Source organism: Callorhinus ursinus, unplaced genomic scaffold, assembly GCF_003265705.2.
Source record: "Callorhinus ursinus isolate GAN/ISIS: 27379988/994484 unplaced genomic scaffold, GSC_fseal_2.0 scaffold27, whole genome shotgun sequence".
Taxonomy (NCBI): Eukaryota; Metazoa; Chordata; class Mammalia; order Carnivora; family Otariidae; genus Callorhinus; species Callorhinus ursinus.
In genome coordinates, this window is record NW_027397089.1 from 21,539,812 (window position 1) to 21,552,679 (window position 12,868).

Sequence of the window (12,868 nt, forward strand, 5' to 3'; positions counted from 1 at the left end):
CTGGGGGCAGAATTAACAGGTTTTCCCCTCAACCACTGTTGACAGCAAGCAGGGGATGGGCTCTTCACTATTGCTGGGTGAGGGATGGAATTCTGGTTCCTCAGGAGACGCAGTCAGCTCCACTAAGCCTCCACTGATAGCACCTCTAGTTCTGGGAGTAGAGGTGCCTTGTTACTGCTATCCATGTAGTCTCCATGGACACCACCGCAGTGTGGCAAGGATGGGTGGTGCTTTCCTGCTGGATGGGGAAGAAAGGCCAGACTCCCTATCTGGTCTCCACTGACCTCATGGGGTGGAGAAACTGAGGTGTTCACTGGTAGCTGGGGATGAAAATTACATTCCCTACTCTGCCTTCTCTGACACTAGTCTAGCGGAAGGTTGGGGTACCTGTAACAACAGCTTGGCAAGTGTGGAAGTCTAAGCTCTCCACTGGGGGCCATAGTTTTTTCTGTACTGTTTGACTGTAGCAGAGTAGTTATTATCTAAATGCTTTCTGTCTTGCCAAGCTCTGTTTCCCAGCCCTTTATCTAGAGGGGATAGGTTTTTGTTTGGGGCTTTTTTTCATCTGTGCCCATGGGCATTTCTGTGTTGCTCGCTTGTTCAGCTACAAATGTGAGATCTATAAAGCAAAAAAAAAATCTAGAGAACTCACCACGTTTTTTGGGCCCCTAGCTCATCAACATGAGTCGTCTTATGTGTGTTTTACACATGAACTCCAGGGTTTTTAGTTGTGCTTAGTGGGAAGAATTGAAAAAAGTGCATATACTCTATCTTTTTAGAGGTAGAACTTGTTTTTGTTTTTTTTTTGAATAAACAAAGGAGCAGGCACTTTTTCAGTTGGGACTGGGTTTTGTTTCCCATATTAAAACAGCGGAGGGAAGATTACTTGGGGATGACCCTACTCTAGAAGTAAAGAATAGGCTGAATCTTTTAAATATCAACATGCAGAATCACTGACATTTAAATGAAGAACAAGAGTTAGATACCATTAATGCTCATGAGCCATCAGATGATACGTCATGATGGATTCATTCATCCACATTCTTTCTAGATGGCTTTTCTGCTTCTTTTTGAATGCATCTAGTGCTGAAGAGAGGAACTACTTATTAAATCATCTGTTTTTTGGATAATTCATTATTAGAAAGCTGTCAGGAGAGAGAAAAAAGAAAACCACTCTTTGAATAGAAGAATAGATGAATGGGTTTGCATCTGTTGAACTTTTATTGCCATACGCCATGCTAGGTAATTTTGCATACATTATGCATGTATTCTAACTGCATTACATTGTCTATGACAACATAGGTTAAAATTATGAAACTTAATGCCAATCCTAAACTTTTTAATATAAATCAGTTTTCTTTCTATTGTGACACAAGGACATTGTGGAAACCCTGAATACAGAAAGAAGTCTGGACAACATGCCATTTATTAACCCATAGTCCTTTTCCAGTGATAACCGCTGCTACTATTTTCTTGTTCCCTCTCATTCTATACACACTGTTTTACATAATAGTGATCATACTATGTGCATGGTACTATTACCTCTTTTTCTACTTGACATTTATTTAAAAAATATTTCAAAAATTCAAAAATAATTCAAAAATTATTATAAAACCTTACAAACATTAAATGATTGCTTGAGTCTACTTTTAGTTTGCCATTTCTCTGATGTTGAGTATTTAGGTTGTTTCTTATTTTGAGAATAATGTTTCAAACATTAATTCATATGTTCATTTAAAAAGTATTTGACAGGGGCACCTGGGTGGCTCAGTTGGTTAAGCGACTGCCTTCGGCTCAGGTCATGATCCTGGAGTCCTGGGATCGAGTCCCACATCGGGCTCCCTGCTCAGCGAGGAGCCTGCTCCTCCCTCTAACCCTCCCCCCTCTCATGTGCTCTCTCTCTCTCATTCTTGCTCTCTCAAATAAACAAATAAATCTTTAAAAAAAAAAAAAGTATTTGACAAGTCCTGTGCTAGGCACTGTGGGCACGATGATCGGATCCAGTTCTTCTCTACTGGAGCTTAAAGTCTAAAGCAGTGGCTAATAGAACTTTCTGTGATGAAATTAATGTTCTCTGTGCTGGTAGTCATATAACTATTGAGGGCTTGAAATGTGGCTAGTGTGAGTGAGAAACTGAATTTAACATTTTACTTCATGTTAATTAACTTAAACAATGCCACGTGGATTGTTTTTAACATAAAAGTTATTGGCTTCCCTGATGGGAGCTGTGTAAGTGGAATGATAGGAACAGAAGCCTTGGTTTATAAGCCTCTGGCAACTTTTTGTTTTGATTTCTTTTTTTTAAGATTTTATTTATTTGACAGAGACACAGCGAGAGAGGGAACACACTGTAGGGGGAGTGTGAGCGGGAGAAGCAGGCTTCCCATGGAGCGGGGAGCCAGATGCGGGGCTCGATCCCAGGACCTTGGGATCATGACCTGAGCAGAAGGAAGCCGCTCAACTGACCGAGCCACCCAGGTGCCCCTGTTTTGATTTCTTAGCATATTGGTAAATTGCTTTCCTAATAACTGAGGGTGACTTTAAATTTAGTAGTAAAAACATTTTTCATCCCCTTCCTTCTCAAAGGCCATACCCAAACAAAAACAACAAGAAACAGAAATGCAAACACCATCTTTGCTAAAAAGTAGGACATTTTAGGACAATTATAAGGACAATTATAAGCCACAATATATGAAGACTGAAAACGGAATGGTTAATAACATAACAGAAAGGAGAAAGACAATGCTCGAGGGGCGCCTGGGTGGCTCAGTTAAGCGTCTGCCCTCTGCTCAGGTCCTGATCCCAGAGTCCTGGGATCCAGACCACGTTGGGCTCCTGGCTCAGTGGGGAGCCTGCTTTTCCCTCTGACCCTCTCCCCTCATGCTGTTTCTCTCTCTCTCTCAAATAAAATCTTAAAAAAGGCCATGCTCAAGTACCTGTGCATGTCTGGTTGGGGAAAGTGGTACTGAACAGAAGTATGACAGTTGTCCTCACAGAGCACTGACAGTGCTCAAGGACTGTAGGCACAGGTGCTCTGAAGATTAGGTTGAAGGAGGGGTGGTGATGTTGGTAAAACAGGTGGCAGGAAACAGATTCATATCCTCCCTTATTCCAGCAGGAGAGAGAGATTTGTTTCCTAGAAAACTGAACCAGAGAGGTGCGGGACTTGGGATAGCTGTCACTGAAGAAGATAGGATAGAGATGTTGCACAAAAGCAGGGCAGTTGAGTGCAATGAATGGAGAGATGCCCAACCTCTTATCCTGGCCAGCTCCCAAGTGCCAGTAGTGAGGATTACGCCTGCCAAGCAGGAGACAGGAAAATTCTTCTGAAGACTGAGAGCAGTTTCAGAGAAAGCATATGGAGATAGGTCTTCAGCAAAATAGCTATCAGGCCACCTGGTCATCCTACTGTGATGAACATGTTTCTACAAAATCCTTGCAATGCACACAGAATTTTCTGATTATCTCAGTGTCTAATTTTTGAAAAGAAAACGGGGAATCACGAGATACTTGAAGAAAATCTCCATCAGAAAACACTTAAGAAACACTAAAAGGGGAAATCGGAAGAAACAGCAAACTCCCCCTGCTTGTGTTCCCTCTCTCCCTGTGTCTCTTGTCAAATAAATAAAATCTTTAATAAAAAAAAAAATCAGGGACGCCTGGGTGGCTCAGTTGGTTAAGCGACTGCCTTCGGCTCAGGTCATGATCCTGGAGTCCTGGGATCGAGTCCCGCATCGGGCTCCCTGCTCGGCGGGGAGTCTGCTTCTCCCTCTGACCCTCCCCCCTCTCATGTGCTCGCTCTCTCTCTCATTCTCTCTCTCAAATAAATAAATAAAATCTTAAAAAAAATTAAAAAAATAAAAAAATCAGAAAACATAAATACTGACATTTGTAAAGTTAGTTGATAAGTTCAATAGAAGATAAAATTAAGGAACTCCCCTATTTAAAAAAAAAAAGGCAAAGAGATTGTCAGTAGGTGAGAAAAGGAATAAGAAAATTCAATTAACACAAATTTCAAGGAAAACAAAACAGTGGCAGTGCGGGAGTATGAATGGAGGCCTGCATACTCTATCTCTGAATATGCACAAGTTATAAACTGAGCTAGACCCTAGGTTCAGGTCACATATGCACCGAAGTTTGCTGCCTTTCCTTGGAGATTGCCCTTTTGACCAAGCCTAGAGACGAAAAGAGCCTTGTGTTCCCAGGCACACCCTTCCCGATGCAAACAGAGGAGTGGGCAGGCTGTTTGCAGGAACAGAAGGGGGAAGCTGGACTGGGCCGAAGGCTGACTTGGTCAAGCTTGTGTGGGAACCTGCTAGGTCAGTTTTCCTCCCTCATGCCTCAATTTTGATTTAAGATTTCCAGAAATTTTCAGACACCTCCCCAATCTTTATCGTTAAGCGTAGGAGTGGCCGATAGCATGGCTGCCCGTAGGGGGATGGGGTGGGAAAGCCGGTCCACCTTGTCTCTGGTGCCCCAAGGCAGAAACTCTGAATTGTTTCTCTTGACACATTCTCAATGCTCCCTTCTCAGGCTGGAAGGGCACCAGTTCAGCCTTTGCCCCTCTCCCGTAAGTCTTGTTTATTAAAAATTGACTTGCTGAGCTTTTAAAATAGCGTCTAATGACTAAAAACAAAGAACAATGCCTTTGGTTTTGGTGTTTGTGTGAGGCGCCTTCTAAATTGCAGGGCCCAGGACAGGAGCCCATCTTGGAATACTGTGCCCAGTACAATAGATGGAAGAACAATCCATGTCAACATATATCTAATTAAATTTTAGGGAGAAAAAAGAAGATCCTGAAGATTTCAGTGAGGAAAAGTAGTCATCTACAATGAACTGAGAATCAGCATGTTAATGGAACAACAGTGCAAGTCAGAAAACAGTAACCTGTGTCATGATTCTACGTAAAAATAATTTTCATCCTAGAGTCTTATATCCAGTCAGTATCAACTGAGTGAGGGAAGACTAAAGTCATTCTCAGACATGCAAGATCTTGAAATATTTTGCCTCTCATGCACTCATTTGCAGGAAGAGGAGCCATGGTGAGCTTCAAACGAAGAAAAAAACAAAAAAGAGGAAGGCATTAACTCAGGATAGTCATCATCCTACCTGACGTGGTTTGAAGGGGTGGGCTTCAGAGCCGATGGCCAAGAAAGAATTCTTGAGATATCTTTGGTGCGCAAAGGTGGTTTTAATAAAGGACAGGACCTGAGGGCAGAAAGGGCAGTTGCCCCGGGATTGTGAAGAGCAACTGATTCTATACTGTGGAGTTGGGGGAGGTAAAGATAAGGGAAGTTTCCAAAAGGACTTTCTTTGCTAAAGAAGACTCACAGGGTCCTGCTGGACAAGAGTCAAGTGAAGGTTGTTCTTCCGCCTAGCAAGGCATTCACTTTAAGACTCTTGGGGGTTTTCTGGAGGAATGTTAAACTCTGCCTGCCTCAAGTACTTGTCTGTGGGCTGAGGGTTATAAGGACATCGAATTTTATCTACGTTTTCTTCCGCCTTTGTTCCCACATCACTTCTTAAAAGGGAGAAAAGAAAATCTCCAGGACAAAAGCAAATTACCTGACAGTTTTGAGGGTGAGGAAAATTGCACTGAGAGGGACTTTGCTGATCTAGTTGGAGGTTGCCGGATGGCTTAGATGTTTAAAAAAAGAAAAAAAAAGTGAGGAAAAGATAATTATTAACTCTTGGGAAAGCAAAAAGTTTTGTGATGACAGAAATACAAGTGTAATTAACAGGTAATATTAGATGCAGAGTTGACGTTGGTGACTATAGGCTTTAACAGTAAACAAAGGCAAAAATACTTTTTTGTTCTAAAAAAAAAAATCACCACCAAAGAATCTTCAGTACCTGGAGCCGGACACTGCAGGGTTTACTAGGAGAGAGCAGCCCCTTTGCTGTCATTCACCCCAGCTCCGTCTTCGCCAGAAACAATTTGGGGAGAGTGAGGTTTTATCAGAGGTCAAGTGGGGAGTGAAGGGCTGGAGTTGGGAGCTTTCCTTTTCCTTCCTTCTCGGTGTTTTCCTCTCCATGAAACCACATCTGGGAGGCTCTGGGAGAATTAACTGTCATGAGTACACTAGGAAGGCGCACACACGAGTTGCATCTTTCCACAATGTCAGCTTTATTCAATCATAAAGCAAAGTGAAATCACAATTACAAAGTAGGTTCAGGATTCCAAACTCGGTGACATCTCACCGTGTGATTAAGCTTGGCTTCTTACACAGCACACAGAGCAGGGCATAATGAGTAAGGGAAGGGTTAAGGTCTAGGCAGGGAGAGACAGGAGGCCCCTGACTCTCCTGACTAGGCTCACAGAAATCCCAAATGTGGAGAAATGCTGAGGCGTACAAAACCAGAGAGAAGGCAACAAACCAGACCACCTGGTCCTGAATGTTAGGGAGTATTTTTTTTTTTTTTTTTGGCAGCTACGTTGTAATCACAGAAAATGACCTCAGAGAAGTGAACCATTAAGGATGTTATCAATAGTCCTTGCTCAAACCAAGATGGCACAACAATCTCAAGGCCACAAGCTTCCTGGTCAAGTTTTCAATAAAAGACTGCCACTAGAAGCCCTCAGTGGCAACCCATTTGGGACCCCTCTCACTTAAGAGAGCTTTTGTCTTTCTTTTCTGTTCTCACCTTCACTTAATAAATGTTTCACTTCACTTCCCTTCACCCTTTTGCGTCCGTGAGATTCGTTCTTTCACTCTGTGGGACAAGAACCCTGCAATCCTGTAACAATACAACAAGCCACAGAACAAACAAGACAACAGAAGGGTGCTGGAAGTTAACGAATGGAAGGCGAAGTCAATCTGGGGCCGCGCAGTTGAGATAGGCCTCCGTCCGGTCCATCCGTTCTGGACACTCACTGCTTCTGATGTTCCAGCAGCGAAGGACCTCGCTTCTGTTCGGAGATCCACTGGGCTGAGCCTTCAGGGACAGCTGCCTTTTTGAAGTGGTCAGACATAGAGGGGTCAGGTGTGAAGAGTCTGACAGTTCGCTGCCAGAATCCTCCCGTTTTTATTTTATTTAAAGATTTTATTTATTTATTTGAGAGAGAGAATGAGAGAGCGTGAGAGGGAAAAGGGTCAGAGGGAGAAGCAGACTCCCCGCTGAGCAAGGAGCCCGATGTGGGTCTCGATCCCGGGACTCCAGGATCATGGCCTGAGCCGAAGGTGGTCGCTTAACCAACTGAGCCACCGAGGCGCCCCAAGAATTCTCCCATTTTTAAAGGGATTTAATCTGTCTCAGGCCCCCCGCAGACCTCCTCTGGTCCTGCTCGTTATCAGTTCTGGCGTGTCAGCTGACGCTGGCTCCTCTTACCTCATTGCCCGTGAGCTAGTGCAATTGGCTCTCCCTTCAAAACACACCGCAAACATGACTCCTTCCATAATCTCTACCACAAGACTCCGGTTCAGGCAGTGCTCATCTCTCTCCTGGAGGACTTAACAATCTCCCCCCTGGTCTTGATAACATTGCCCTCTACCACATCTGGTATCAGTTCTCCTTACAACAGCCAGAGAGGTCTTTGAAAAATATAAATTAGATCATCTTGCTTAAGAAAAATATAAATTAGATCATGTTGCTTAAAATCCTGCCCCCCCATTTTCCCATTGCCCTTGTAGTAAGATGTACATTTCATACTTCAACTTTTCAACAACCACATCTCTCTTGAGAAGTGCTAAGCTCTCTGAATGTGAAGAAAGCAGAGTCTGTATTGTCAGGTGCATCAATTCTTCTTGTCACTCCTCATCATATTTGAGCTTGTGAGATTATGTCCTTATTTCACAGGACTTATTCCTATCCACCCATTGATTCAAAAGGAAATAAACAATCATGCCTGTTTCTGTCCTGGCCTGGTGGCATGCTTATTTAGCATCTGCTTCTCAGTCTGCCCAGGGACTTGGAAAAATAGCCCACTGAAGATTTAGAAGATACAATAATAAGATATAATAATAAGATATAATAATTTCTCCCTCTTAACTTTGGTGCCAATGGAGAAGTAGTCTCAGGAACCACAGAATGGAAGTTGTTGTTGTTTTTTTTGCATAACAAGTTTTAAATTTTAATAAGGTCCAACTTACCAATTTTTTTCTTTCATGGGTCATTCTTTGGGTGTTATAGCTAAAAACTCATATGGCTCACCTAGATTTTCTCCTGTTTTCTTCCACAAGTTTTGTTGATTTGTATTTTACATTTAGTTTTTTTATTTGTTTTGAGTTAATTTTTGTGAAAGGGATAAGGTTTGTGTTTATGTCCTTTTTTGTTTGTTATTGCATATGAATGTCCAGTTGTTCCAGCACCACTTTTTGTTTTTGTGTTTTGTTTTGTTTTTAAAGATTTTATTTATTTATTTGACAGAGAGAGAGAGAGAGAGTGAGCACAAGCAGGGGGAGTGGCAGGCAGAGGCAGAGGGAGAAGCAGGCTCCCCACATAGAAGGGGGAGCCCGATGTGGGACTTGATCCCAGGAGTCCGGGATCATGACCTGAGCCGAAGGCAGTCAACCAACTGAGCCACCCAGGCGCCCCCAGCACCACTTTTTGGAAAGAGTATCCTTTCTTCATTGAATTGCCTTTGTTCTTTTGTCAAAGATCAGTTGACTATATCTGTGTGGATGGATCTGTTTCTCTCCTCTCTATTTTCTTCCAGTGATCTATGTGTTTATTCTTTTCTCAATACCATGCTGTCCTGATTGTTGTAGCTTTATAGTAAATCTTGAAATCAGATTCAACTCTGTTCTTCTTCACTATTGTCTTGGTTAATCTGTATCTTTTTGCCCTCCATATAAGTTTAGAATGTTTTTATTAATAACTACAAAGTAGTGTGATGGGATTTTGATTGGTATTGCACTGAATCTATACATCAAGTTGGAAAAAACTGAAATCTCACCAATATTGAGTCTTTCAATCCATCAACATGGACTATCTTTCCATTTATTTAGGTATTCTTTGATTCCTTTCATCAGAGTTTTGTCATACTCTGCATATTTAGCTATATTTCCATTTTAAAGTTTTGGTTTGTGGTCCTCCTGAGAAACATAGGAACTAAAAATCATTCTCTCCGGGGCGCCTGGGTGGCTCAGTTGGTTGGGCGGCTGCCTTTGGCTCAGGTCATGATCCTGGAGTCCCAGGATTGAGTCCCGCATCGGGCTCCCTGCTCAGCGGGGAGTCTGCTTCTCCCTCTGACCCTCTTCCCTCTCGTGCTCTCTCTATCTCATTCTCTCTCTCAAATAAATAAATAAAATCTTTAAAAAAAATAAAAATCATTCTCTCCATCTAATGCTCATAAAGCTAGACACTGAAATTGTACTTTTCTTGTTATGGGCTTTATTACAACTAAAGTGTTATTTCCTTAATATTAAGTCCCTTGTCTAAGATCTGTTAGTGCAAAGCTAAGCCTCAGTGAATCAGATTTATGCCAGCCACAGAAGAATCACACTAAAGTCACAGACATCTCATACGAGGGTCCTAGAAACCTTCCCTATTAAGGCCATAGAGGTTCTCATGCTAAAGCCACAGAGACCTAGTAACGTCTTGGAAGTATCTCACTAAAGCCACAGAAATCTCATAGCAAGTTCCAAATGTCTCACTCAGCTTCTTGGGTCCTGTGTTCTTCTTGGCTTAGAAACCCAAGAATTTTTGTGTGATTCCCAGGCAGATTATGCAAATTTCAACAGATGGAAATCGTAGGGTTTTTCTACGAATTTGCTCTTGTCCTTTGAATACAGTGAAAACCACTGGATTATCTCATGCCTCTCTTTATGCTTTACCTATCAGACCAAATAGAGATGACTAGTCTGCCTATAAAAGTCTCTGGTTTGTGATGATGGGATGATAAAGAGTCCCACAGGATTTTTTGTTTATCCGATCAGTTTTCAGTCTTTGAACTTGGAGTACCAGTTTGTACCCAGTTCTGCTCTGGTGGTCTCACAGTAGGTAGAAATAATTATTATATAATTTCTGGATCTGGATCTGGGTAGTGATTACTGTTAATAGTAACTAATTCTTGTATATAGTTTAAAAGTTTACAAGCATTTTTACATATTCCATCCTTTTTAATCTTTAATTTTGTGACTTAGAAAATATTTGCTCCATTGTAAGAGGGACTGTCCACAAAACCCATTAGTAAGCTGTTAAGTACTAAATGCGCTTTACTTCAGTAAGAAAGCTGGTCTCAATTCTAGGTGCCACCCAGTGCTTTCCGTGCTACTATACATCTTGCCCTGCTCTTTTACTCTTATGACTTTGAATAGGGAAGTGACATCAGAATCCCCAAAGGAGGAGTGAATAAATTAAAATGCCAGCAAATAATCAAGATCTGGCGGCATTGATCTGGCGGCATTGAAGGGAGATGCAGTTCACCAATTGACTCACTTGAAGGTGTGGGGATTGGTTTACTGTACTGGACACAAAACATAATAAGAAAGTGGCATTTAGGACACAGAGGGTGCCTGTTCCCCAGCTGGGAGAAAAGAAATTAATACATTCCATTGCTGACATCTTCCTGTGGGGTGCCTGGCTGGCTCAGTCAGAAGAGCATGAGACTCTTGATCTCAGGGTTGTGAGTCTGAGCCCTATGTTGGGTGTAGACATTACCTAAAATAAATAAATAAACTTAAAAAATAATAACAATAATAATAAATTTGAAACAACCCCCCCCAATATCATCCTCTAAGTAAAGCTTTTGGGTCCCTGTGGAAGACAAAGATAGTATGCAAAGTGTCTTGCTACGCCATGAAAAGTGGCACAACATAGGTATTAAAAGCCCAGATTCTGGAACCAGAGGATCTAGATTTGAAACCCAGCCCATAACTTACTAGCTTTGTGATTTATTTTTCTTATCCCCAATTCTGATGTGTCGGGATTTTTCCCCATAGCACTAAGCAATTCTCTAATACCAGCTGGGTATCCTAATGGTCAACTTAGTTCTGATGCTTTCAGCTATAAGATAAATAAGGTCTGAGGCTCTAATGTGAAACCTAGTGACTATAGTTAATAACCCTCTTTGTATTAAGTGAAATTTGCTGAGAATAGAACTTAAATCTTCTCACACACACACACACACACACACACACACAATATAAATATGTGAGGTGATGGGGTGTTACCTAATTGAGGAGAATCTTTACAATGGACACATATATCAAATCAGCACAACAAACACTTGAAATATTTTATAATTTTGCGTGTCAATTATACCTCAATAAAGCTGAAAAAAATCTGTTTGCAAAAATTCCCATGAAGTTAAAACAAACATAATGACAAAAATAATACAGTACGAAACATTTGTGAAATGAATTGCAAATAAAAGATTAAAGCCTTAGTATGTATGAAATTCTTTTTTTTAAAAAAGATTTTATTTATTTATTTGACAGAGAGAGACACAGTGAGAGAGGGAACACAAGCAGGGGGAGTGGGAGAGGGAGAAGCAGGCTTCCCGCGGAGCAGGGAGCCCGATGTGGGGCTCAAACCCAGGACCCTATGATCATGACCTGAGCCGAAAGCAGACGCTTAATGACTGAGCCACCCAGGCACCTCTGAAATTCTTATATAAAACAATAAAACCTATATAAAACCCCATGGTGTTAGGAGGTAATTAATGATAATGAAATATTAATGCCAATTAAATAGAGAAAAGATTCTCAACCTCACTAACAATAATAAAAATGCACATTTAAGCAAACTATTTTCTGCATAATGATCATACTGGCCAAGATTTATACAAATGGGTAATAGTGTTGAGGATATGGTGGAACAGTCACTTGGATTGTTGAAGGAAGGAAAATTTGGTTTATTCTTTCCTGGAAAGGAATATGTTTCAAAATGTAAAAGGTAAAAACTTTCAAAAGATAGAGGCAAGGAAAATCTATTCCATATAGCAGCATATTTTAAAAAGGGGATTACAAGCAGCCCCCAACAAAAGTTGAAAAAGATGGGCAAAGAAAGTGTTTTTCTTTAAATCACTACCACATGCTGTTACTGAGACACACCTGGATTAACAGACACAAAAAAAATGAAAATAAATTTTATATAGAGAATATATATTATGTCAAACAAAACAAAATGAAAATGGGTGTAAAAGTAGAATTCTAGCTAAATGTAAGGGTTATTCTCAGGCCTCTTAAATTCACATGTCTAAGACTAAAAAATATGTCCCTCTGCTCTCTTTCCTTCTTCTCCTGTATTTTCTCCTGTCTGTTAATTGACAGAATGTATCCAAGCTTAGAGAACTGGGACACATGCTTGACTTTCCCTTCACGCTCTCCTGTTTCAATCAATTACCAAGTCCTGACACTGCATTTGGTCTCTGAAGAGAGAGTTTTACAGTCCATGATCTGATTTTTAATTAATCAACTATAAAACAATATAGGTATGGTTCTTTATTATGATTTTTTGATGATACAGTGATTTTCTTCTATTTGTGACCAATGTTTCAAGTCAGGCTGTCTGTCTGTCCAGTTCAACTATGTTATGGGACAGGGATATGGTTATTTTCAGCAAACCTTTTCAGTTCCTTCCATGACTGTTGAAGATATTTTGTGAATTTTAAAAACAATTGTTACAGGATTGATTTTTGCATGTGTGATGATGTCTGCCATGGTAATATCTCATTTGCCAACTTGGGAATTAGGGGTTGATACATAATTTTGAATATTTTCTGAGACAAACTTATATCCGTGATTTCAGTTGTGGACAAAATGTGCGTCAATTTCTAAAGAAGAGAAAATGAAGACAAAGCCTATCTTTAGAGGTGAAGCTATAACACCTTTATGACCACAGATTTAGATCATTTAAAAAAAAAGAGAGAGGGAAAGAAGAAAGAAAGAAAGAAAGAAAGAAAGAAAGAAAGAAAGAAAGAAAG